The following is a 23,654-nucleotide window of genomic DNA, read 5'->3' as shown; positions in this document are numbered from 1 at the left end:
TAGGACATGAGTGGGAGCCTGCTGGCAGGTGCCCCCAGTGCGGGGGGGTTGGGGTGCAAGGGGACATGAGTGGGGGCCTGCTGACAGGTACCCTGCATTCCTGGGGGGTGGGGGTGCAAGGGGACATGAGTAGGACATGAGTGGGGGCCTGCTGGCAGGTGCCCTGCACTCCTGGGGGGTGGGGGTGCAAGGGGACATGAGTGGGACCTGAGTGGGGGCATGCTGGCAGGTGCCCTGCACTGCTGGGGGGTGGGGGTGCAAGGGGACAATAGTGGGGGCCTGCTGGCAGGTGCCCTGCACTGCTGGGGGGTGGGTGTGCAAGGGGACATACATGAGTGTGACATGAGTGGGGGCCTGCTGGCAGGTGCCCTGCACTGCTGGGCGTGGGTGTGCAAGTGGACATGAGTGGGGGCCTGCTGGCAGGTGCCCTGCATTGCTGGGGTGTAGGGGTGCAAGGGGACATGAGTGGGACATGAGTGGGGGCCTGCTGGCAGGTGCCCCTCAGTGCTGGTGGGTGGGGGTGCAAGGGGACATGAGTGGGTGCCTGTTGGCAGGTGCCCTGCACTACTGGGGGTGGGGGTGGAAGGCAACATGAGTCGGACATGAGTGGGGGCCTGTTGGCAGGTGCCCCTCAGTGCTGGGGGTGGGTGTGCAAGGGGACATGAGTAGGGGCCTGCTGGCAGGTGCCCTGCACTGCTCGGGGGTGGGGGTGCAAGGGGACATGAGTGGGTGCCTGCTGGCAGGTGCCCTGCACTGCTGGGGGATGGGTGTGCAAGGGGACATGAGTGGGACATGAGTGGGTGCCTTCTGGCAGGTGCCCCTCAGTGCTGGGGGGTGGGGGTGCAAAGGGACATGAATGGGGGCCTGCTGGCAGGTACCCCGCAATGCTGGGGGGTGGGGGTGCAAGGCGACATGAGTGGGACATGAGTGGGGGCCTGTTGGCAGGTGCCCTTCAGTGCTAGGGGTGGGTGTACGAGGTGACATGAATGGAGGCCTGCTGGCAGGTGCCCTGCACTGCTGGGGGTGGGGTTGCAAGGGGACATGAGTGGGACATGAGTGGGGGCCTGCTGGCAGGTGCCCTGCACTGCTGAGGGGTGGGGGTGGAGGGGGTCATGCATTGGTGATCAGTAGTGCAAGTTGACATGTGGCTTGGCTGGGGGGCATGCCCATGGTGGATGGCTGCATGCGGGACATGACCAGGGGTGCAGGGTAGTCCCCTGTGGTGTGGGCTGCCTGCAAGGGCCGTGGAGGGTTTAGAGGGAACACCTGGGAGGACCCACACTGCCAATTCACGTGTAGGACTCCCCTGCACCCCAGATATACACATACCCCACTCGCACAGGGCCTGTCGCGTGTGAAACTTCACGCGCACCCCCAAAATACACGTACCCCGCTCGCCCAAGGCCAATCGCGTGTGAAACTTCCCGCGCACCCCAGATTTACACGTACCCAGGCCAATCACATGTGAAACTTCACGCGAACCCCAGGAATACACACACCCCACTCGCACAGGGCCTATCGCATGTGAAACTTCCCGCAAACCCCAGATTTACACGCACCCCACTCGCCCAAGGCCAATCGTGTGTGAAACTTCCCACGCACCCCCGAAATACACGCACACGCTATTTTTGACACTGTGGGTGTTCATGTTTGTCGCGTACCCCTTTGCACGTCATTTGTCCTAGAGGGCCACAGTATGGGACAATCATCAGAGCTGTATATACGTGCTTTTGGTTAGCGCACATTGTGGTGCACATTTTTTCATGCGCAGGGACGCTACCACCTGCCTTTGTGTGGCGGACATGTTTAGGCCTGTGCACATCTTCGCCCGTGCGCTGGTTTGCCCTATTCGATTCCATGAATACATGTTGTAGGCGAGCGTGTGGACATTCTGCGCACTTGCCTCCTGTACTTGCCCCGTGACGCCAACATTTTCACATGTTGTTCCCCATTCCGCATGTCACGCCCCGTGTTACGCTTACTTTTGTTATGTGCGCCGCACTATGTGCGCTTTCGCTATGGCCGTAACGCACGCCGTTAGATGACCTATGCGCCGGCGTGCGCCACGCAGGTTTTCAGCGCACATCCCAGATTTTACTCGCGCACGGACTTCCATGAATCGATGTGCGCGGGTTTTGCTGCGGTTTTCGCACTTGCACTGCGATTCGCACAGTTTCGCACGCTTGTGCAGGAATTTTCAGCGCATATTAATTCCATGAATCGGCCTGTAAGTCGGTGGTCTTAGGTTTCTGATCACACAACGCACGTCTCCGTGCCGTCAGAACCAGTATTCCTTTGTACCACGCATGTTTGCAAACAAATTTGTTATACTTGATTGTAAAACCTCATCTTTTTCCTGTACTTTTTCTATTAACTGCATAGCTGACATATTTTGAAATTGGGTACCAGATTTAAGAATGTGTGCAACTCCATAACATAGTGTTGCTAATTCACTTTCATGGAGCAGGTGGAATATGTATTCCACATTTTGCCTAAATCTGGGATCTTGCGAATATATTCGTAATGAACGGAATTCTGATGCCCCAATATTAGTGGGTCTATCATCCTATCTTCCACCTTTGCCAGTAGGAAATAGCAGTGGAAAAGCATGTGCTTCTATGCGTTTTTACCATAACTCATTTGAGACCCTTTGGTTTGTCGCATTTGGTAAGTTTTTAGTGCATCATCTATGCTTTCATTGGAATGCAATGGATGAATTGTGTAATGGTCCAAAAGAGTTGATACTGTAGCAGGATCCAGAAGTTCGAATTGTCCAGTTTCTGATGGCTCTTGAATGATTTCAGTTTTTTCCCTTAAGCTTTCATCAATATTTGTTCCTTGTAGTACTCATTATTGTCTTTTATATATTGTAATGCTTGTCTAACTTTGTGTAAGTCCACTAATTGTTGCCACATTTTTTTGTCCTTTGTTGGTACTCCATTTACCAAGAATATTAAAGAATTCTCTATTGAACTTTCCACTCCTAGAGTGTGTACATTTTCCGTTAGATCTAATGGCAAATATATGACTTGCCACGAATGGCTTTCACCAATTCAGAGGAAGGTAATTTTGCTGTTTTTGGATGAAGGAGTATAATTGCTTGAAATAGGGGAACTGTTTGAATTATTATGCTCTCATACAAATTGAGCTGCTGCAGGATTTTTGGTAATGGAAACAATTCCAAATTATTTGTAATAGCACGTGAAAGAGTGTGGTTGTTGTCTAATGTTGTAGTACAGTAAATGCAACATATTAGGCATTCAGTTAGTTCATATTTGTTTTCTGCTAAACGGTAGAGAGCTAATTCAAACCATTTAGAATGTTCTTTGTCTTCTATTGTGTATGCTATGTCCACATTTTTTGTGTTGCTTTTGTAAAATGTTCTGCGGCAACACACACAAACATGGTTTGGTACTTCAGCCGATGACCTTTTAAATTTTACTATTTCTTTTCTGTATGTGTGTAGTAGAATGTTGCAATGTGCAGAATTGTTGCTACTATGTTCTAAAACTGTTGCATTTTGTGGCACTCACTTCCAAAATACTTTCTCTGAATACGGTCAATTTCTTCTTGTAAGTATTTGGGTGTACCATGCAGAAGAGCTGGACTTTTTGCATAGTATATTTTATACACTAGATTTCTTACATTGGAATGATGTATTGATATCCTTTTGAGATCATGGTAGGTGCTTTTGCAAATAGACCCAGAAATGCAGGCTAATGAATGTCCTTTTAGTCCTGTGTATTTCCGCACTTGACAAATATCCATATTTTGCAGCACTTTCATTTTACTTTTCTCTTTACCTTTTACATATTGATTAAGGAACTGACGTAAAGATTTGAACGCGTTGTTTTGAAATGGTACACATTGATGTGCACAGCCATTTGTATACTGCACGGTGTGGTTCTGCTGAATCGAGAGGTAATTCTGAGTTTTCAGGGAATACATTTGTAAGCAGTGTTTCTTGTTCCATGATGGTAGTATTGATTGTCTCATACCCTCGTCCACTGCTATGGATGGCAATTGTGTTTATTTGATTTTGTTTGTATGCTTCTTCATTAAAATATGGTTCTGTGGTTGTTGTGTGACTCCATTCACCACCACAAACATGTAAGAAATTATTTTTGTTCACATTCCGTTTATTGCTCAGTTTCTTTTGTAGTTTAGTATTTAGTTTTGTTAGTGCTTTCATCCTATTTAACACTGATATAAACAACTTCCTTTTGAGAGGGATTGCACTGTCCATGAGACCTTGTCGGATTAACTTTCTACGATAGGTTTTAAGGGGTGAGGATGATTTCGGTCTTCTTAGTAGATTGTGAAGGACTCTGTCACAAAACATTTTTGATAAAATACTTTTTTTACTATGCGTTCTTGTTACACTATCAGGATTATTAGGAGCATTGTTAGCTGTACTGGTAGTCGTTTGTTTGACAACATTTTTGTGTTTTGTGACACATTTTGATGGAGGAGGTAAAGTTTCGGTAGTTGAGACTTCCTTTGTTTTGCTAACCAACTGCATTAGCTGGTGTGTTCTAACATTCTCTACAAACTCTACAAAAGGTGGATGCTTACATTGGCACTTTTATTTTTATTTGCTCTACTTTTGCGTTCCTTTCTACGGAGTTGCTTTTTGGTAGGCATTCTTTGGTACCTGTTGAAATAAAAAGGTATACTTTGGTCTGTTGTCACATGTCTGTGTGCTGTGTGCATGTGTGCATCAGTCTGATGGGGAAGGTCTTTGTCATGGTGTGGCGTTGTGCATTGGACTCATGCAATGATTTGGTAAGGCTACTTTATTGTTTCTATACTAGTGCAATGTGTTTCAGATGAAAGTACAAAGTGGCCTACTTGTGACGAAAACCATTATTAATTAACAAAATGCCATAAACTTGCAACAGCAACTTCTTTTCTAAATCTAACCTTCTAAGGATTACATATGTTATTTGAGTTCCAAACACACAGGGTTTGTGAGCCATTCTGCCTGTTATTCTTTGTTCAATAAATGGATATTTGTAGGCAGAATGGTTTAGAAATCAATGTTTGCTTTGGCGCCCAAAATAAGCAAAAAACCCACAAAGCCTCTTTGAGGAGTAGTTACAATAAAAAAGGCAGTACTGTACTTAATTTTTTTCGCAAAATAACCAGGTTTCTTCGGGTATGTCGTCTGCAGTGTAGATGCTGTTGATTCACAGGAGAGTAGTTTTCGATGCGGTGTAAAAAAACAAAATCCATGACTTAGTGTGTTTACAGCAGTGATGATACTGCACACATTAATTGTACTTCTTTCGTCACAGCATTCTACTTTCATATTTCAACCCAGTGCATGTGTGCATTTCACTTCACTATGTGCAGTCTTTCCATGGCATTTGCAATATGGTACTTGAAAGACCTTCAAAATTGCTAACAATTTTAAGTTTATGGAAAAGCCTTGTTTTTCACACAGTGTACTATGTATAGGTGAGAGGTTTGTAAGCGATAGGTCACAGTAGTAGATGGGGAAACATTTTCTACTTGCAAATTAAAAGCATGATGCCAAAAAATAGGGAGACCCTCAGAGGGAGATGTCACCACAGGAATCGGGAGCGCTTACTTTTCTCAATCGATTACATTGCAAGTAGCATTACTGTAGTTCGTACACAGTACACAACTCCGACATTTTCACATACAAAATTGAGTTCCGCCCTAAATAGGCATGCTTGCAACGTATGTATAGGTTATGCGGAAGACAGTAAGCAGTCATGCAGTTTGTCAATCATAAATCGGACATCTAAAATGGGGAACGTTGGTATGTATTGCCTGTGCACATTTAGCACCATTAATTTGTCTAAATTAAATCATAAGGGTTGCACATGATCTCTAATTACAATATACAAACCTGTATTATATTCTCATGCATGTACTCATGCATTGAGCTGTACGTAGAAATGTGCAATACTTGCACAGTAGCTTATGAAGTAGGTGCTTTGCAATGATATGCGACTTCCATTCACAATCATCAACAGTAATTTTGAAGTGCGCAATGTTGATGACGGAGTTAGAATTAGCGATGTTCAATGTGATTGGTGGATGGTTGTATCCAATGAGGAACTCGACTTGCTACCGCTGTGGAAAGGGTGGAAGGACTGGGTAAGAGTTACGTGCTGCATGTAAGCAACGCTTGTCCGCAGGTAGGGCGTGTCACATACGGGTTTCTACAGCAAATCCTGCATGGAAAGGGGACTGTAGGCATCAGCCAATCTGATGTTCACATTACTCTTTAGTGTGGAAAGAGGGTGCGTACAGTGAAGATGGCAGAGGTGCAGAGGGTCAGGGTTTTGGTGATTGGAGACATTTTTGTGCATGGATTACAACACTATGCCGAGAGTAGGCATGTGGCACACCATTTCGATGTCAGAGGAGTAGAGGTGGTGTGGAGCGTTGACCCTGCTGGCAATGCTACGGCAATTCTGCAAGTTTGCAGAGACATGCGTACAATGACCACTCCTCATGTGGTGATTTTGCACTACGGTGCTTCCCATTTGGGATACGTGAGTTCACATACTTTGTTGGCCGATTTGGCACAGTTGGTTGAAGCACTCATGACCATCTTCCCAACAACGAAAGTAATTATTTCTGCTTTCCTGCCTAGAATAAAATGGGACAACAATTCTGTTTTCTGTCCAAACCAAAGTATAGGGAGGTGTATTATCAATCGCGGCATGCGTGCATTCATGATACGGGCTGGTATGTTTTTCTGCAGCCACGATAACATTGCTTCAAGCAATGTGGATTATTTCGAAGCAGATGGTGTTGCACTATCTTCTTTGAGAAATGCGATGTTCTTTTGGAACGTACGGCTTGCTTTAGAGAAAGTTCTGTAATGGTTGCAGGAGTAAAGCAAGGACAAAAAATACAAAAAAATAAATAAAATAACAGATGTCCGTACGGTATCCGGCCAAAAATAAAATAAATGGCTCTTTTCAGAGCCCATCTTAAAGGGGAAAAAGGGGAATGACACTTTAATGAACCGTCGTCACGCTCTGATCCTATACATGTCCGCGAACATGGCGGTACTTCGCAGCCAGCACGTATCAGCAACGGGGATTCAGGGGTGGAGACGCATGCAACTTAGAATGAGCGAGCTAGGGATTGGTCCATACAGTTCAGTAGGTGTGTTCTGAATTGCGCACTTTAGTAAGACTGTCTTCTCCCTGACAGGACACCACACAGCCATGACTTTCCATGCTCAAAAACAGATTATCTGGATTTTGGGAGACTCATGGATACATTGGTTGAAGGTGCATGCAGAAAGCTGCACTTTATCTGCAGATCTTGGATTTCCTCATGTGGAAGCTCACTGGCATGGCGTGCGTGGCATGAGGTGGCTGGACTTGGTACCTCTCTGTGTTACTTTACTGACGGAGCGTCCTCCCTCCAGATATACTTATCATTCACTGCAGAGGAAACAGTTTGGGCCATGTCTCTGGAATTTCTTCGCAATTTGCAATGAAGGAAGGACTTGCGAAGCTCATGGACATGTTTCCAAATTGTCACATACTTTTTTCTCGTATTGCACAAAGACAAAGATGGCTGCGTTCTTCTGCTTTTGGTCCACAAATGGAGAAAGCGAGACGCAATGTGAATAAGGCTGTTGTGCCTTTTTAAGAGATGTTGGCATGTCCTCCTTCCACAATGAAAACATTTTGCTTTGTAGCTCTTTCATATTCCGCAGAGATGGAGTCCACCTCACATATGCTGGCAATCAGATTTTTCTTCACAATGTACAAAATGCATTGCAACCTCTTCTGAATTCACACTAACCTATCTGACAATCCGTTTACTCCAATCCACAGTTTTTGACCCACACAACACACCACCAAAAGGCTCTTTTCAGAGCCACCACTTACTCCCAGCGTCCACTTCATTGTGTTTGCTCCGCTTGCACCCTCCCTTTTTCCCCTACGACTGTCCGCAAACTTTTCCACCACTCCTCAGGGGTTTACGACTGCCACTTCATAGTTCTATCTTTAAACTGAGAAAAGTAGCTCTGAAAAGAGCCTTTGCAGTAATCTTTGTTTTCACGTTATTGCTTCACAGCACACGACACACTAGGAGAAGAGGCCAAAGGACGGTAAGGAAGGGACACCAGCCACAGGGATAAGAAAGGGCAAGTGAACAGAGAAAGATATAGGGTGAGCTTTATTTAGGTAAGGAGCAGATCTTCTGGTGCTCTGCGACCATAGCCTCAAAAGCCCTTCGAAAACTCTCCCCCCTGCAGAGTACTGCATCACAATAATTACACACTATTATCACCTTTGAAAGGTAAGGGTCAACAGCATTGTGAATGTCTTGTGAGGCAGCTGGAGGGAGGCGCTCCCCCACAGGAGTGTCTCTTGTGGTGGGAGGATCGGACACAGAGGATGCTGTGGAGGAATTCAAGCGACTACGCTCTTCACATAGCACCACCTTGCGAACGTCCGCAGTGTGAATGAAGTGAGGTGTCGCTTCATGGTTGTCGTATCAAAGCTTTACGAACCATCTCTCCTGCGACACAGCACCACCTCGCACTGGTTGTACTTCACCAGGTGCTTTTGGTACGTTCCCATAAACGGAAAACAACCGCCACACCCACAACTCCCGGCGAGTGCTCCTACTGCTGAGTTCCTCCACCTCATTCTGTTTGTCTTCTTCTTCCTCACTCTCTACATCCTCACCCATATATCTCTCTGCAGGCTCTTGGGGAGGTGGTGGTGGTGACGGGTTTGGGGGTGGTGCAGAGGCTAATGAACCAACAGTAGCCATGGAAACCATTCCGATTAGTTTCCTTTTGGTCACTACAGCAGTAAGGGCACTACACCTCAATCTGCTATAGCTAGAAGGAGAATGAAGAGGGGTGTGCCTCGTGAGCGTCTTCATCACTGCAAAGCGGTACAAAAATGTTACACATCATGTCCTCAGGTCAACTATTGTCTAGGATATGTGAAATTATATTTTTACACTCTACAATACTTTGCCTTGTGTCTACAATTTCTTTTGGACTGTTGCGGAAGCACACAAACTGCGCAAATTAGTCCACACGCTCAGCGTTGGCGCGGACACATGATGACGTCCTGAACACATCTGCGCCAGAAATGATAGCAAATGCAGAGTACCAAACGTGTGCATGCGCGCAAGTGTCCTACGGACAGTGTTGGTCTCCAACCTAATGGGCATGGTCTCTTAATGTTGACTTTGATTCATCTCAGATTGCAAGAAGTACTTAAAAGTAACAACAAAGAACTCTTTGCAGGGAAACACATTATCGTTTTCGGAGATCTTCTACAATTGACACCAGTGAAAGGTGAACCGATTTTTAAAACCTTAGGCCACAAACTCTGCTGGAAAACTGTTGGTAGCATAGGTAATGTTAACCTTTGGCAACAATATAGAGAATTAACTGAAAACATGCAGCAATCTGCAGATCTCACTTATGCCAACATCTTAAAAAGTATTAGAGTTGGTGTATTACCGCAAGAAGCACAAGTTGGATTGAAAAACCGGCACATACATGCACTTTATGGTGACAATGCATGTGCAACTGATGTTATGGAACAAATAGCGCACACCAATCTCAATTGTATGGCCTTAATGCCAACTCTTACAAGCTGTTTCAAATTCAATGAAACAATGTTAAGTAAAGAAATGCAACCAATACTGGAAATTAGCGCCACAGACAAACTAGACGTACATAGTATGACAGTACCCATGTGTGAGCAAGCCACAACAAGACTAAATAGTTTAGAAAATTCAATCACCAAACAGCTGGGTTGGAAAAAATATTGAAATTATCCTTAAATTGTAGAGTAATGCTTAAATGTAACCTTGATGTAGAGCAAAGGCTAGTTAATGGAGCAGTGGGCACAGTTGTTGACTTTCAATCATACCCATGTGATAGCAACATTCAGTTTGTCAATATTCGCTCTGATAAACTTTCAGAAGTGAAAAGGATAGGGCGCTCAATTGCTCGATTCCGTCTCTTCAAAGACACGTATGTACGTAGAGAGCAATTTTCTCTAACTCTTGCATATGCAGTTACCATTCATAAATCCCAAGGTTTTACCGTAGACAAAGCATTGATAGATATAGGAAACACAGTCTTTAAGGAAGGCATGAGCTACATAGCCATTATCACGCTTACGTACACTTGACGGGCAATTGCTAATGAACTTTGATGCATGTAAAGTGAAAGCTGATATTCCTTGCATTCGAGAATACAATAGATTGCGTTCACTGTACAACCCTCATCTGAAACAATACCCTGTTCCAGATAAAGTAAAACGTGGTAAAAGAATACTAAATGAAACAGAAATGCAACAGAATCCAACAGCAAATACCAGAATGAAAAGAAAAGAAGCTAAAGTTTCATCAATTACCGCAAACATAGAAGAACATGCTAGGGAATGTAAACCAGGGATGACGGCAAAGAAGCAACAGAAATTCCGAAAAATGCACTCAGATACAGAACTTGCTGGACCATTCAAATTTGCAAATGAAAATGGGGTAAGTTGCTATGCAAATGTAGCAATGAATATTCTATTTCAATTGCCACCAATTGTTAACAATATTTACCTCCACAGTACAGACCAATTGTGTTTGCAAATGTTAGTGCTGCATAAAAATTCAACAAGCAATCCTGACAACACATACAGTGTTCATGGAGTAAGGCAACAATTGGACGACTGTGCTGGAATGGTGAGATTCACTATGAACTCACAAGAAGATCTACAAGAATTTCTAATGTATATACTATTAGTATTGGAAAACAAAAGCATACCTGTAAATTAAATCTTCCAGATTCTGTACATGTGGAAACATACATGCACTCTCTGTACCAAAGTGATACAGGGAGAAATCCCAAATGAGCGATTTGTGTATGTTTCCATACCAAATTGTGAGAGCATTCCATTTCAGCAACTTGTACAAAATGCAAACCTTGGCAGATTATGCACTATTTGCAATTCAGACAATTGCTCCACCTTACTGATACAATCACATAGTGCCTACATAATACTTATGCTTCTACGTTATAATGCAGATGGCACCAAAAACAACTGCAAACTGACTGGATTCACACACAGTCAAGTGTCACTTGGAAAGAAAACCTTTACAACAGTAGGTATAATCTACCATGGAGGAGCTACAACCAATGCAGGTCACTACACTGCATACATTAAAAAGAATTGTGGATGGTTCAAATGTAATGATAGCACCATTACTCTAAAGCAGAGATTGCCAGCTAATCTTACAAATGCGTATTTAATGTTCTTAAAGCCAAAATTTACGAAATAATGTGTACTTCAAGATTTTAAAAAAAAATTATGTGAAAGACTACAAACAGTTAGAATACGCCAACAGGTATCTAACTACCCAAGAGGATGTAAGAATGACACAAAGAAATGCATATCACAGATCGTTGAGAACAAATGCACAGGTAGAATACGCCTACAGGTATCTAACTGTTGTTAAAAATCGGCAGGAAGGCAACAAACATAACATTAATGGAAAAGATGAAGGAAACAGGATATAACAACGACACAAATTAATGAATATCACAAAGCTGTAGGAACAAATGCACAGTTAGAATACGCCTACAGGTATCTTACTGTTGGTAAAAATCGTCAGGAAGGCAACAAACATAACATTAATCGGAAAGATGAAGGAAACACTCAAAGGAAACAAGGAAATAGTTAGTACCATAGTAAAATAAGGGTGTTTTAATCCGACAAGGATTTTATTTTTTTTCCAGACCCAAGGATTAGAAAAGCAAACACAGAAACTGAGTGCAATGCACAGTATACTAGTTTGTGAACTAAATATGAGGGTAAAAAAAAAGGTAAACTGTCTATTAAGCAAAGTAGTACATTTTCAAACAATGCAAAGACTAACATACCTGTTTCTTGTATCACAGAAAAGGAAAAAGAGATATTTCCGCCAAGTATCACCATTTAAAAATTGTATGTGGATTCTGAACAAAGTAAGTATATTGGCAGTCATTTTCTACACATGCGAATCTAAACGTCTGATCTATGGTACTAATATGCTGCAGTGCCCGTAGGCTGGCCATTGCATCTTCGGTGTGTAACCTACCATGTACGCCTTACGACCAAGGTACAAGGAGTATAGGTCCTAGCCACAACCATCGCTGCATATCTAAACCATGCTCCTTGTAAATTAGCTACTGATACATTTACTTTTTGGACCATCATCTGTAGCCATGCAGGCAAGACACTAGGGCGTCCACCAATCAAGAGTCTGGGTCCTGGCTAGAAACACCACAGCATATTGGAACCAGTACACACACTACCCCACAACCAGGCAATCGATACGCATTAGTAAGGGGGTATCCATGGGTGTGACATGCTGAAGTTTTGGTGGCCAGGGCCTAGAGTTTTGGAAGTAAGGCCTTTGGCCGACAGCCATGCATCCAAGACTCTAGGCCCCAGGCTCAACCACCGTAGCATGTGCCACCCATGGCAGCGTACTGATGAATACAATAACCATAGGAAAAAGTATTGCAATTACGACATGGTGTCAATTTCAATGTTCCCTAACACCACACGTGTCCTTAGAACTGTTACAAGTTCCCCGTGCACTGCACGGACTGAAATACTGCCCCTATTGGACCCCTCATTTTCTGTGCGTACAAGGAAACCATAGAAAATGCATCATGAAGAAGGTATAAGTGTGTTATTGGACGCATGGCCTTCGTCCATGCACCCAACACTATAGGGTCTCCCCACAACCACCTCAGTGATGTGGGGTAGTGGGGCTTTTTCTATAGGTGTGGTATCCTTCAGTGCTTCTAGCCAGAGGCTTCACTCCTAGCTGTATGTCCATATATTTTACATGCGATGGGTGTGCAGTGGCTTCCACGTCTACTACTTATAACTTTGTTCTTGGGTGCATGTACTTATAACTTTGTTCTTGGGCACGCCCTCCCCACAACTTGCCAAACGAAACGCAATACTACAAGTGTATCCATGGGTGTGACATGCTGCAGTGGTTGGGGCTGACGGCCATGCATCCAAGACTCTAGACCCTGGCCACAACCACTGCAGCATGTGACACCCATGGCGGCATACTAATGCTTATAATAATAATAGCCATCGGGGAAAAGTAATTCAAACACAGCATGTTGTCAATTTCAATGTTGCCTACCACTATGCGTGTGCTTTCAACAGTTAGAAGTTTCCTGTCCATTGCATGGACTGAAATGCTATTGTTATTACACCCCTCATTTTCTGTGCGTACAAGCTGTCCATGGAAAGTACATCATGAAGACTGACCCCGAGAACAAATGCATTGATCACCCATGTCTTACTGTCTGAACCTTTCCCAACGGTCTGTGACACAGCAAAACAGTTTTATAAATAGAGCATATGTACGCTGGTACTTGCTCTGCTTTCGGCGGACCCAAGATGTCGGCCGCATCCAACAGAACACGTCTCTCAGCAGCCAATGGGCAGAGACGTTGCCTATCCGCGGTCATGACGCCAGTCCCTTAGCCAATCGGTATCTTGTTCGTGGACCGAACAGGGAAGTGTGACCGCGAAGCGGACATAGATATCACTGATTTTTTCAGACCTACTTTTTGATAATTTATGAAAAGTACTGCACGGCAGGTCACCAAATTTACGAAAGCAAACTTTCTGGACCAAGCCCCTGAACCTGCTGCAGATTTCGTGAAAATCCATTCAGCGGTTCGAACTGTAGCCATGCGCAAAGTTTTCCCCCATTCAGTCTATGGGAAAAAAAGATGTTTTGGGACCGCCCCCTATAACTTTTGCCCCCCCGGACCAAACATCTCCAAACTTTGCAAAAAAATCAGAGTGGCCTACATACTTTTTTTGCAAAGTTTGGTGAGGATTCGTCCAGGGGGAGTGAAGTTATAAGCCGCCCAAAAAGTGCTCTTCCTATGGAAACAGCAACTTAACCATAACTACACGGCCACTACCATGGCCGTGTAATATATATATATGCATATATATATATATATATGCATACACTTTCATGAAACACATTTATATCTAAAAATAAAAGCCTGAAATAAAGAACAAAACCTTCTTTAAATATAGAGATTTCACAATGACATAATGCTAAATCAAGTCTTTATGTTTGTAATTGATCCTGGACATTTCCTATAAAATGCGTAGTCGTGTTAAGCAGAATAATTTTACAGCTCATTCAATTGTTACACCTATGTGTGATTTATCCCTCCTCGACTACCCTTGTGACAAGTCGCCCTTCCTCTCGCTTCTGATCTTTCTCTCTTCTGGCTCTACATGCATGGAATTCTCTTCCCCTGGACAACCAAGAAACAGTCCATACTGATTATTTCAATACCAAACTAAAAGAGTACCCTCTCGACTGAGTTGCCCTCTTAATCTACCTTTTATATGGCTTTAAGCTAATATTTTCTCGTTACCTTTGTCCCTCACATTTTCTGCCTCCACTCCAGTACTTCATCTGTCATGGCAACATGCCGAACACAACTGGCCATACCGCCGACCTGCACCAAAAAATGTCTAATGTTGATTGTCCTTAATCTATGCAAGTCCACCCATGTATTGTCCCTGGTGACTGTTCCTTTTATTCTCCTTTGTAACCTGGTCAGAATATCACTCAAACACACCCCATTGTAAGAAACTCACCGCTTCTCATCAAATCTGATTTCTTATCTAATGTACGTTCTTTTGTGATCAAAGAAGCATTCTTCCTTTTTGTATATAAATAAATCAATCAGCACTTAAAATAAATAAAGTGTTCATATGTAAATTGTTATTCACCTGTAAATGGTTACATATACATAATGTGATGTAAGTTTTCATTTGTATGTCAATGTCATTCGGTTGAATGTTATTTGAAAATGGCTGCTGAGCACCTAGAACACATAGAAGGCATTCTTACTTCAAACATTGCCAAAATAGTACATGGTCTAGTGTTTTATTGCTGCTCATTAAGATTAAGTGTGATTGGTGAATGTTAAGATTTGTTCACTGGTAAATTTTGTTGCATATACATGGTAATTGTAATACAAAACGTAATGTGACACTAACGTGGAAACACAGTAACACTTTTCATTCTCTGGTTAATATGAATATTCTTCATAATGGCGCGGAGAGTATAGATCATGTAGCTGCCATTTTTACCTTAAACATGGCAACCGTAATTGCACGGTCCAGTGTTTTTGAACATCATTGAAATAAAATGAGTATGAAACTGGCCACCACCATGTGTGGCTGCCATTTTCAGATAGTGAAAAAGGCACAGCCTGACGTAACAAAAACTCGATCCTGTTTCCCTCCAATTTAATTTTTTTAAATCACTTTTTGAATTAGACTCAACATAGTAATTTCATGTTCAAATACTTTCAGATAGGACCAATGCGGTATTCACTAATGTCAGGGACATGACTTTCTGAAGAACTGCAGTGATTTGTTCACTAAGCAGAATTTTTATTGGTAAACCCTCTGGATCCTTAACATGATTTGATTACGAGTGAAAATAGATATATATTCATTTTGACACTGATTTTCTTTCATTTTTACTTTTCAGTATTTTCTCAGAAGATGTCAGAATAAGCAAATGAGAGATGTGTTACCCCTCTTCTTCCGTAAAATGATATACCCTCATTAACCAGAGGTATCTCCTACTTTTTTGGCAGAAAAACAATATTGAGATCTTGAATGAAATCCATATAGCCCTTCCCTTATGAAGAGCAAATTGAATATTTGAGTGTCGCTCGAAATATGCGATAGAAGTTCATTACTTTGTGCGACACACATTGTTATAGAGGAGCTGTGTAGATTGCTGCTCACTCTACTAATACTGGGATAATTCAGAACTGTTGAATTCATTATGTGACCAATTCAAATTGAAAAGATGGAACCCAACCTTGGACCTGAAATGCTTCATATATTTTATCCTTTGACAAGGAACAAATTTGACACAGTTGGGTGTTAAATGGAGACATTATTATTTGCCCGAGATGCATAGATGTATGTGCAATTAAAATATTGATAATTGAGAATACAATTTAAATAAACGTTTTTTCAGAAACTCTCTTTTTTGGAAACATGAAATAGAGAACAAGTCACATTTCTACCATGCAAATTACATATTTTTGCAGTGACTTGAAATGTAAATTCAGGCAGCACAATTTGGGGAGTGAACAGATGAGCAGCAGCTAGCCCCATTAGGCAGAGTGGTTATATCTGGGAAAGGTGCAGGAGCTGAATGTCCCATGAAATAAGTCTATGCAAAATAATAATTGGAATAGTAAAGTAATCATCCAAGACCGGATTCATACTCATCGGACCTCCCGCTTAGCAACAAACTGTCCGACAGTGGCTCACTGGTAACTGCCGAGAAGGATTTTATCTGCACCTGTTAGATTCTGCAAAATCCTTATGCTTCGCTATTGACAGCAGCCTATCCTTACAAAAACACACAGTCAAGAAGGCACAAATAGCCTGGCTCCAAATCTCCACCCTTCACAAACTCAAACCCTTCATCCTGCCGTAGCACTCCCAGATCATAGTGCAAGCCCTTATGGTTATGCACAACAATGGGGAGAATTCTCACCTAGTTGGACACCCAGCAGATGACTGGTTGACTCCCCTAAAAGCAATTCATGACACTTAGCACATCCTAGTGATGGTGTGTGGAAATATGACTGAATCACCCCCTTCCTAGGCAAACTGCATTGCCTTCCTCTGCAGGCCAGGTTACTGTTCAAGACCATATGTATTAACAAAACATCAGCAAAAAGTAGCACACTAGATTGCCTGGCAGCTAAGCTCCTAATATGTTGGAACACGGTCCTCGTGCAATCAACCAGCCAGCTCAAATCACATCTTGCCCACAAAGAGAGATATCTCAAATATACCTTCTCTTGTCAAACACCCATCATTTGGAATGTCATCCCAGACTCGGCTCGGAATGCCCCCAGAATTCTCCAATTTCGCAAATCTCTATAACTTACCTTTTTCAACACCTTACCAAGGACTAATCCCAGTGGATGTATAGACCGATACACACAGCGTAATGCACAGTACTGCACTAATATTAAAAGATGTCAACCCATACGCTGGATACCAGTGCATTGTACATCGCTTCACTGTTGTCGAACCATGTCTGCACTTACAATAATAAAAAGAAACAAAATGCATCAATATACAGTAAATTGACCCTAAATACAAGGTATAAATAAGAGTAATATCACAAGCTGTATGTGTTCAGTTATGTTTATGATTGGAAAGAAAACTGATGGGGAAGAGCAAACCCACTCATACCCAGGGTTTGAACTTCCGCTCCACCAAAGCTCAGCAAGTCATGTGTACCTGAATGCTTATGTGCCTGAATCACCCACATGTTATGTCTGTGCTCATCCCTAACTGCATACTATAAGACACTTTCATGGTTTCTACTGATACATTTGAGGATTCTGATTTAGACTTCCTCCCACATGAAATAAAAATCCAGGAGATGCCGTCTGGAGGATAAGAGAGAGAAGTGGAATCTAGCCACACATTTAGGGAGCGTGTACAGTGTGCCATTAACTAGTGTCACAATCTGCTAAAGACCATACAGAACAATAGTATGTTCCATCAAAAGGAATTTAAAAATGCAAGGATTAGAACTGAAGACTTCCCATACCTTAGGCAACTATCTTATGATATAGTTGGCAGTAGAGATAGAAGGTTGGTCTTCATGATGGAGGTTCCTGTTTGGACAAGAGGTGAACATGAGTGAAGGGATGCACTTAATTTTAAGTGTATACATTGGATATGACTTGTAAACAGATGCCAGTCAATTATGAGGACAGACATTTTGAATGCCTCTTGGTATCCTGACTGGCTTGATATAACCAATGACTATATCAGCATTGATTTTCTAATTGCTAACCTGTGGAAGGGTTTCCAGCAATTGATTTAATGGCCTGTCCATCCAAGGTTCAGATAATCAAATAAAAGCCTCTCCCGCATTGCAACGCACACTGTCTGACATGGACCAATATGCCATGTACAATAATCAGGGAATTGGTGGACACTCCAAGGGAATTATTCCCCTCATTTCAAATTCTGATGCATCCTCTAAATTGCTAGGCTCAGGTGTTATACCCCCATCCTCCGAACCCACAGCTGTGCCAATCCCACAAACAAAGCATGATTGCCACAACCACAGTTTGGTGGATTAACATTATGGGTCACCCTCTGGGGAAGTGGTCACCCTCCCTCATGCTAATAAACATGCAGTAAAATCGACCACAATATTGTAATCCTACTAAATAAGATGGAAGATATGAATCGGTATTGTAATCCTACTAAATAAGATGGAAGATATGAATCGGGTAGATTTCCTTAGAATACATCACATTTGCTGTCTACAAGAGACTTGGGCGTCCAAGGCAGTTATTATTGAAGGCTATGTACACTTTAACTCTTTAGCGCATAAGGGCATAAGGGCATGAGCATCCACCCCAAGAGATGACTCCTTATCGGGATTAGGGTGGATATATCTCAACAAAACCATTAGAATACAAGGAGCTTAAAGCCATGAAAACATGTGCTTTGCCAGTCAATACTGGGAAAAGTTACAATCCACACTGGAGAATAATGCAATAGTCACTAATGATAAAATATCATAACTGTGGAAAATTGTGGAGATTATTTGTCTCTACAAAAAAAGGGAGAGGGGGAAAACCCCACCAATTACTGTCACTTCTCCAATCTGGATATATCAGGAACATTTTTGGTAAAGTCCTCTTAGACCATCTTGAGGAGTGGATGAGATCTAATGAAGTTATCTCCAGCACTCAGGCCGGTTTCCACAAGGCGGTGGGTACAATAGATTATCTACTTAGATTCTATTTTGATTATCGTAAACTGTCTTGTAGCTTTGTTTTATTGATTTAAAAACAGCCTTTGATTCAGAACCAAGGAACTCTTTTTGGGATACCCTGGCAGATTTTAAATTACCTTATGACCTTTTGAAAACCATAATGCACCTCTATACTGACAATATGGCTAAAGCTTGCCATGGTGTAGGAGGCGAAAGAACAAAAGCTTTTCCCATTGAAAAAGGAGAAAGGCAGGGGTGTGTTTTTGCCCTTGCCTTATTCAATTTATTCACCAACACTATTGCTTTGAACATATTGCATTGGGACCATACCTATGGTGAAAGGCGCCATACAAATGGTGAAAATGAATGTATGACTGTATGTAACATCTGGTGGCTGACACTGTGTGATAAATTGGATTCTGCTCTGCAGGAATACAAGGATGAGAAGTGGTCAAATGGTCCACTCAACTCTCATACTTCTACAAACCAAAGCACAACACAATCATAAAGGGAAAACAGAGACTGTTAAGAGATATACCTCCTTCACCTTTTGTGGTAGCGCGGGCCAAGGGAAGGCTATGCTCTCAAATAGTGATCCAAACAACACAGTATCACAGTCTGAAATCCCAATCAAGATTCTATAAAAATATATATTCTTTAATCAAACATACCATCTACACATAGAGCGAATAAAAACACTGAACACAAAGCAACCTCAAATGAAGAACAGAGAAGATGCGAGAGACTGGAAGAAATAGCATTCTTAGCAGAGTGCCAGGGGTGGTAGGTTAAGTACTAACCACAAAAAAAGGATATCTCTGTTGAAAACAGGAGCAATTTGTGACATAACCAGTCTCTAGGGTCCCAGTGGATTGAGGGGATAGTTCAGAGTCAACAGTACTTGGATTAATTTCATGGTAGGTTGACACAGTCAGACCCGGGGTCGAACATAGATGCGAGATGATCAGACTCAGTATGGGCATATAGGATCGTGGAGGCATCAGCAGCAAGCAGTCATCGAGTAGGCGTGAAGACAGATGGTCTGTGCAGTCAAAAGATGACTCTCCAGGATGCACATTCAGCGGTCCCAGGAGATATTCACAGTAGGCAACCCATGTTGGGCTCTAGTCACTGGCAAGGGTCAATGGGTGATGCTCTTGTGGTTGAAGTCAGTGGGCAAGGGTCGTTGAAGTGGTGGTCTTGGGTGCAATCAATAAGGTGGCAGTTCAAGAGCTACATTTGTCGAGCTATGGTTAACCCCCGATTAGAATCAGTGTTTGACTCTCCACTGATTCAGTTCAGGTCCCAGTGTTGAGCAGTCACTTTGGGCCTAGCAGGTGACTATCTTATCCAGGACACGATGCAGTGTCATGCTGGTCAAAGGTGCAAGCAATGCTCAATGTGGTGGAGGAGTGCAGTAACCAGCATCTTGGTGCAAGTGCAGTGAACATGAATCAAATGTTTTGGTGTGGTAGAACAGGGAGCTCCGGCTGGTCTGGTCCTCCAGTTGCTGTGAGGATATGATGGTTTCTGTTTAGGGTCTCCTCTCATGGCTCAGGAGATTCTGGAGCAGAGTGGTAGATCCTGATCCACAGCAGAGGTTATGCCTGATGTGCCCTGGGAGTGGTAGGGGACAGATTTTCCTTCTGTCTTGCATGATTTGTTTTTCACCTCAGGCGGAGGGCTTTCTTTGATGCCTGGGCTACCTCCAGTGCAGCTCTTGGGATAGGGTGTTAAAGGCTGTAAGGTACTATGGCAGTGATTTCAATGAAAGCAGCCAGTAAAATGGGTGCAGATGGGAACACCAAATTAGGGACTACATGACAGTACTTTCAGTGGGGTTAGTATAAATGAATACAAATAGGGATAGTGAATTATGTAGTGTAGGTGAAGGCAGAAAAGGTAAAATGTCACATTGTGTTCATTATGGCAGTGGATTAGGCTTTCAATGGTAAAAAAGAAATGATTGCAGAAAGACAGCATATTCAAAATGCACTGAGCACATGTATATATGACCCACGTTATATATGAATTGCCATCTGTGTAATGTTGCATTGAAGAAACTAACCCAGGTTAATTAACTAACTACCGTTATTAAATGATTCCCCATTAACTAATTAGTCCTCCTGATTAACATTATAATGCAATATAAGTGCGCACAGATGGAAGATTCTTTTTTATTTGTTCTTGCTTTTCGTTCTGCAGAAGGAAATGTGCTGCAAATGATGAATGGGCTGTCTTTTTCCATTCAGAAAGTTCTTTGGGCCTCATTACGAGTCCGGCAGTAACCAGGTGGCAAAACCGCCTGGTTACCACCGGACTCGTATTACCATTCCGCCTCTGTGATTCCCGGAATTACCAGGGCATTACAACCCCGGTTTTCCGGGAATCACGGTGGCGGAATGGTGTAAATCCCCATTCCCATTCGGACTCAATGGGAATGGGGATCATGGAAACACCGGCAGCATCTCGTAATGCTGCCAGTGTTTCCTCGTCCGCCTGCAGGTTGGCGGTGTTCAACCCGCCAGGTCAAACCTGGCGGGAACATCACCTCCCGCCTGCAGGAGTCAGGATCAGGTGGTCCAGAAACAACGGTGGCGGCGGGTTTACCGCCACCGTTATTTCCGAACCACCTGACCTGTAATGAGGCCCTTTATTTGTGCAGGAAGCAAGAAGAGATGCATATAAACTCTCGTTAGAGATTGGACAGAGAGGTCAGAATTCTGCAAGTTAACTGAAAACATCAGAAAAAGGGCAGATTTTGTTTTGAATGACAGGCAGGAGAAATAAATAGAGGTGAGAGAAAGGGTGGGGATTATTCTTGCTGCTGGCTGCTGAAAGAGAGAGATCAGAGGGAAAGCGGTGTTGACTTGGCATTGAAGAATGGCGGGACTCCAAAGCCGTCTTTCAGGGGTGCGAGAAAGCAGCAGAAGTTGTAACACTTCAGTACAGATAATCTACGACAAAAAGGGCATTTTCCAGACAAAGCGCAGAAACCTCATAATTCAATGTAAGTAGTTGTAAAACATGAGGAGTGTGGATGATTGACTGCGGTTCCCATCAGTTAATACGGGGTGTTACTTTTAAAACAAAATGTTCAACGTTTTCTTTTACACATGCTCAATGACAAATGTTAGAAGATAATGTAACAAATATTTTCCAGGTACTGCAATGCATGCTTATATTTCTTCTTCTGGGTAACTACGGCAGTGTTGATGCATTGGTAAGAATTGGCAATGTGTTGTTGTGAAATGAATTATGCTTTTATTGTAAGTGACATGATTTTAATATACTCATAAAAAGTAGCAAAAACGGAATTGGTGTGAGATTTTCTTATGTCTCTGGTGATTATTCCCTAGATGAGAGGAGGTAATTAGGGAGTGCCTTAGTGCATACACCTTAGTGGTAAAGTATTTACAGCCGAAGGTAAAGCAGAGAACAAAAGCAAGTCAGAAAACTGGTGTGTTTGTGTGAGTGTGTTCAGCTGTGCATGCTTGGAGCTGGACAGAACCGTTCAACATGATAGGCTGATGTCGTATATAAATCTTCACCGCAATATGTGGTAATATTTTGTTCCTGAGAAATCTAGAAGGTTCAGGTATACATGCTTACGGTCAACCCTCAAATAGTGCATAATTATACAAGGGGGAAGGTTTGTCTCATCATATAGGGCAGTGCTATGAGTATGCTCACCACTAATTTACCAGCACAATAAGATATTTCCAATTTACCAGAATACTAAAATACGGCCAAATTAGGTAATAGCTCTATGACAAAACCCCTACACTGCTCACAAAGAGATCAAAGAAGAGGCCCCGTCCTCCGGGTTCTTGACCTGCCATTTGGCTGGCTACACCTGGCTGACTAGAATACACATCACCTTCCACAGCAAAGTTGACTCAGAGGAGCTGACCAATGCGAGATATCAATTGGAATGTGGCGGTCATGATCATAAGTAGAACCATGCACTAAACTCAGGCATACTTTTTATTTAGAGTTGACCACGACACCAACATGGGTTACTTACGATCATCATAGTTTTGGGTACAGTGAGGCATGTTTTAAATGGTGTATCTGCTCTGCAAGGACATGTCTGGCTGTCTCTGCAGCTGTCAGTTAGGCACCTTGTATCTGGTGAAACTGCTCTGTGCCTCGTGTTGGCAGATTACCACTTTGGAGGTGGAATTACCCAAGCATTCTATTTGTTAATAATGATCAAAAAATCCAGTATTTGCACCCTTGCCAGAAGGACATTCCTCAAACACCCCTCATTTGAATGGACAACCTATAGGCATTTTATTATTTGCAGATGATCCAAAACCAGAGGCCTTTTTTATGAATTACAATAAAACCAAATGTATGGTTTGTTGCGGAGCCAAAAACAATGTTAAGAACCTTTAATTTACACATCAAAGATTTTCCTACTGACAGAGTTTTTTATTTTTTATTACTTAGCTAATTTTAACCAAAAATGATGGTGCAGTTCTAAAATGTGCTTGTGAAAAGGGGGGCAGACTGATCAAGTCAGTCTTAACTGTCTACAGCTAGACAAGCATGCACTTATGGCACACACATTTGGGGTTATTCAAATGTTAAACCATTGAGAGTGACTGAAAATACATTTTTTAAACAACTTTTGGGACTTCCATTCTCTGTGCCAAATGTTTGTGTGACTACGATCTAAGCTAGTTACCGATCGAAACGTTCTTTGCATTAAGGCCAGTTTTATACTGGCTTAAACTGAATAGGGAGCATGAACTACTAGTTTAATAGAGATGCATTGCTTGACC

Source organism: Ambystoma mexicanum, chromosome 5q, assembly GCF_040938575.1.
Source record: "Ambystoma mexicanum isolate Mex_15411 chromosome 5q, UKY_AmexF1_1, whole genome shotgun sequence".
Lineage (NCBI taxonomy): Eukaryota > Metazoa > Chordata > Amphibia > Caudata > Ambystomatidae > Ambystoma > Ambystoma mexicanum.
Note: the sequence above shows the minus strand (reverse complement) of the source record.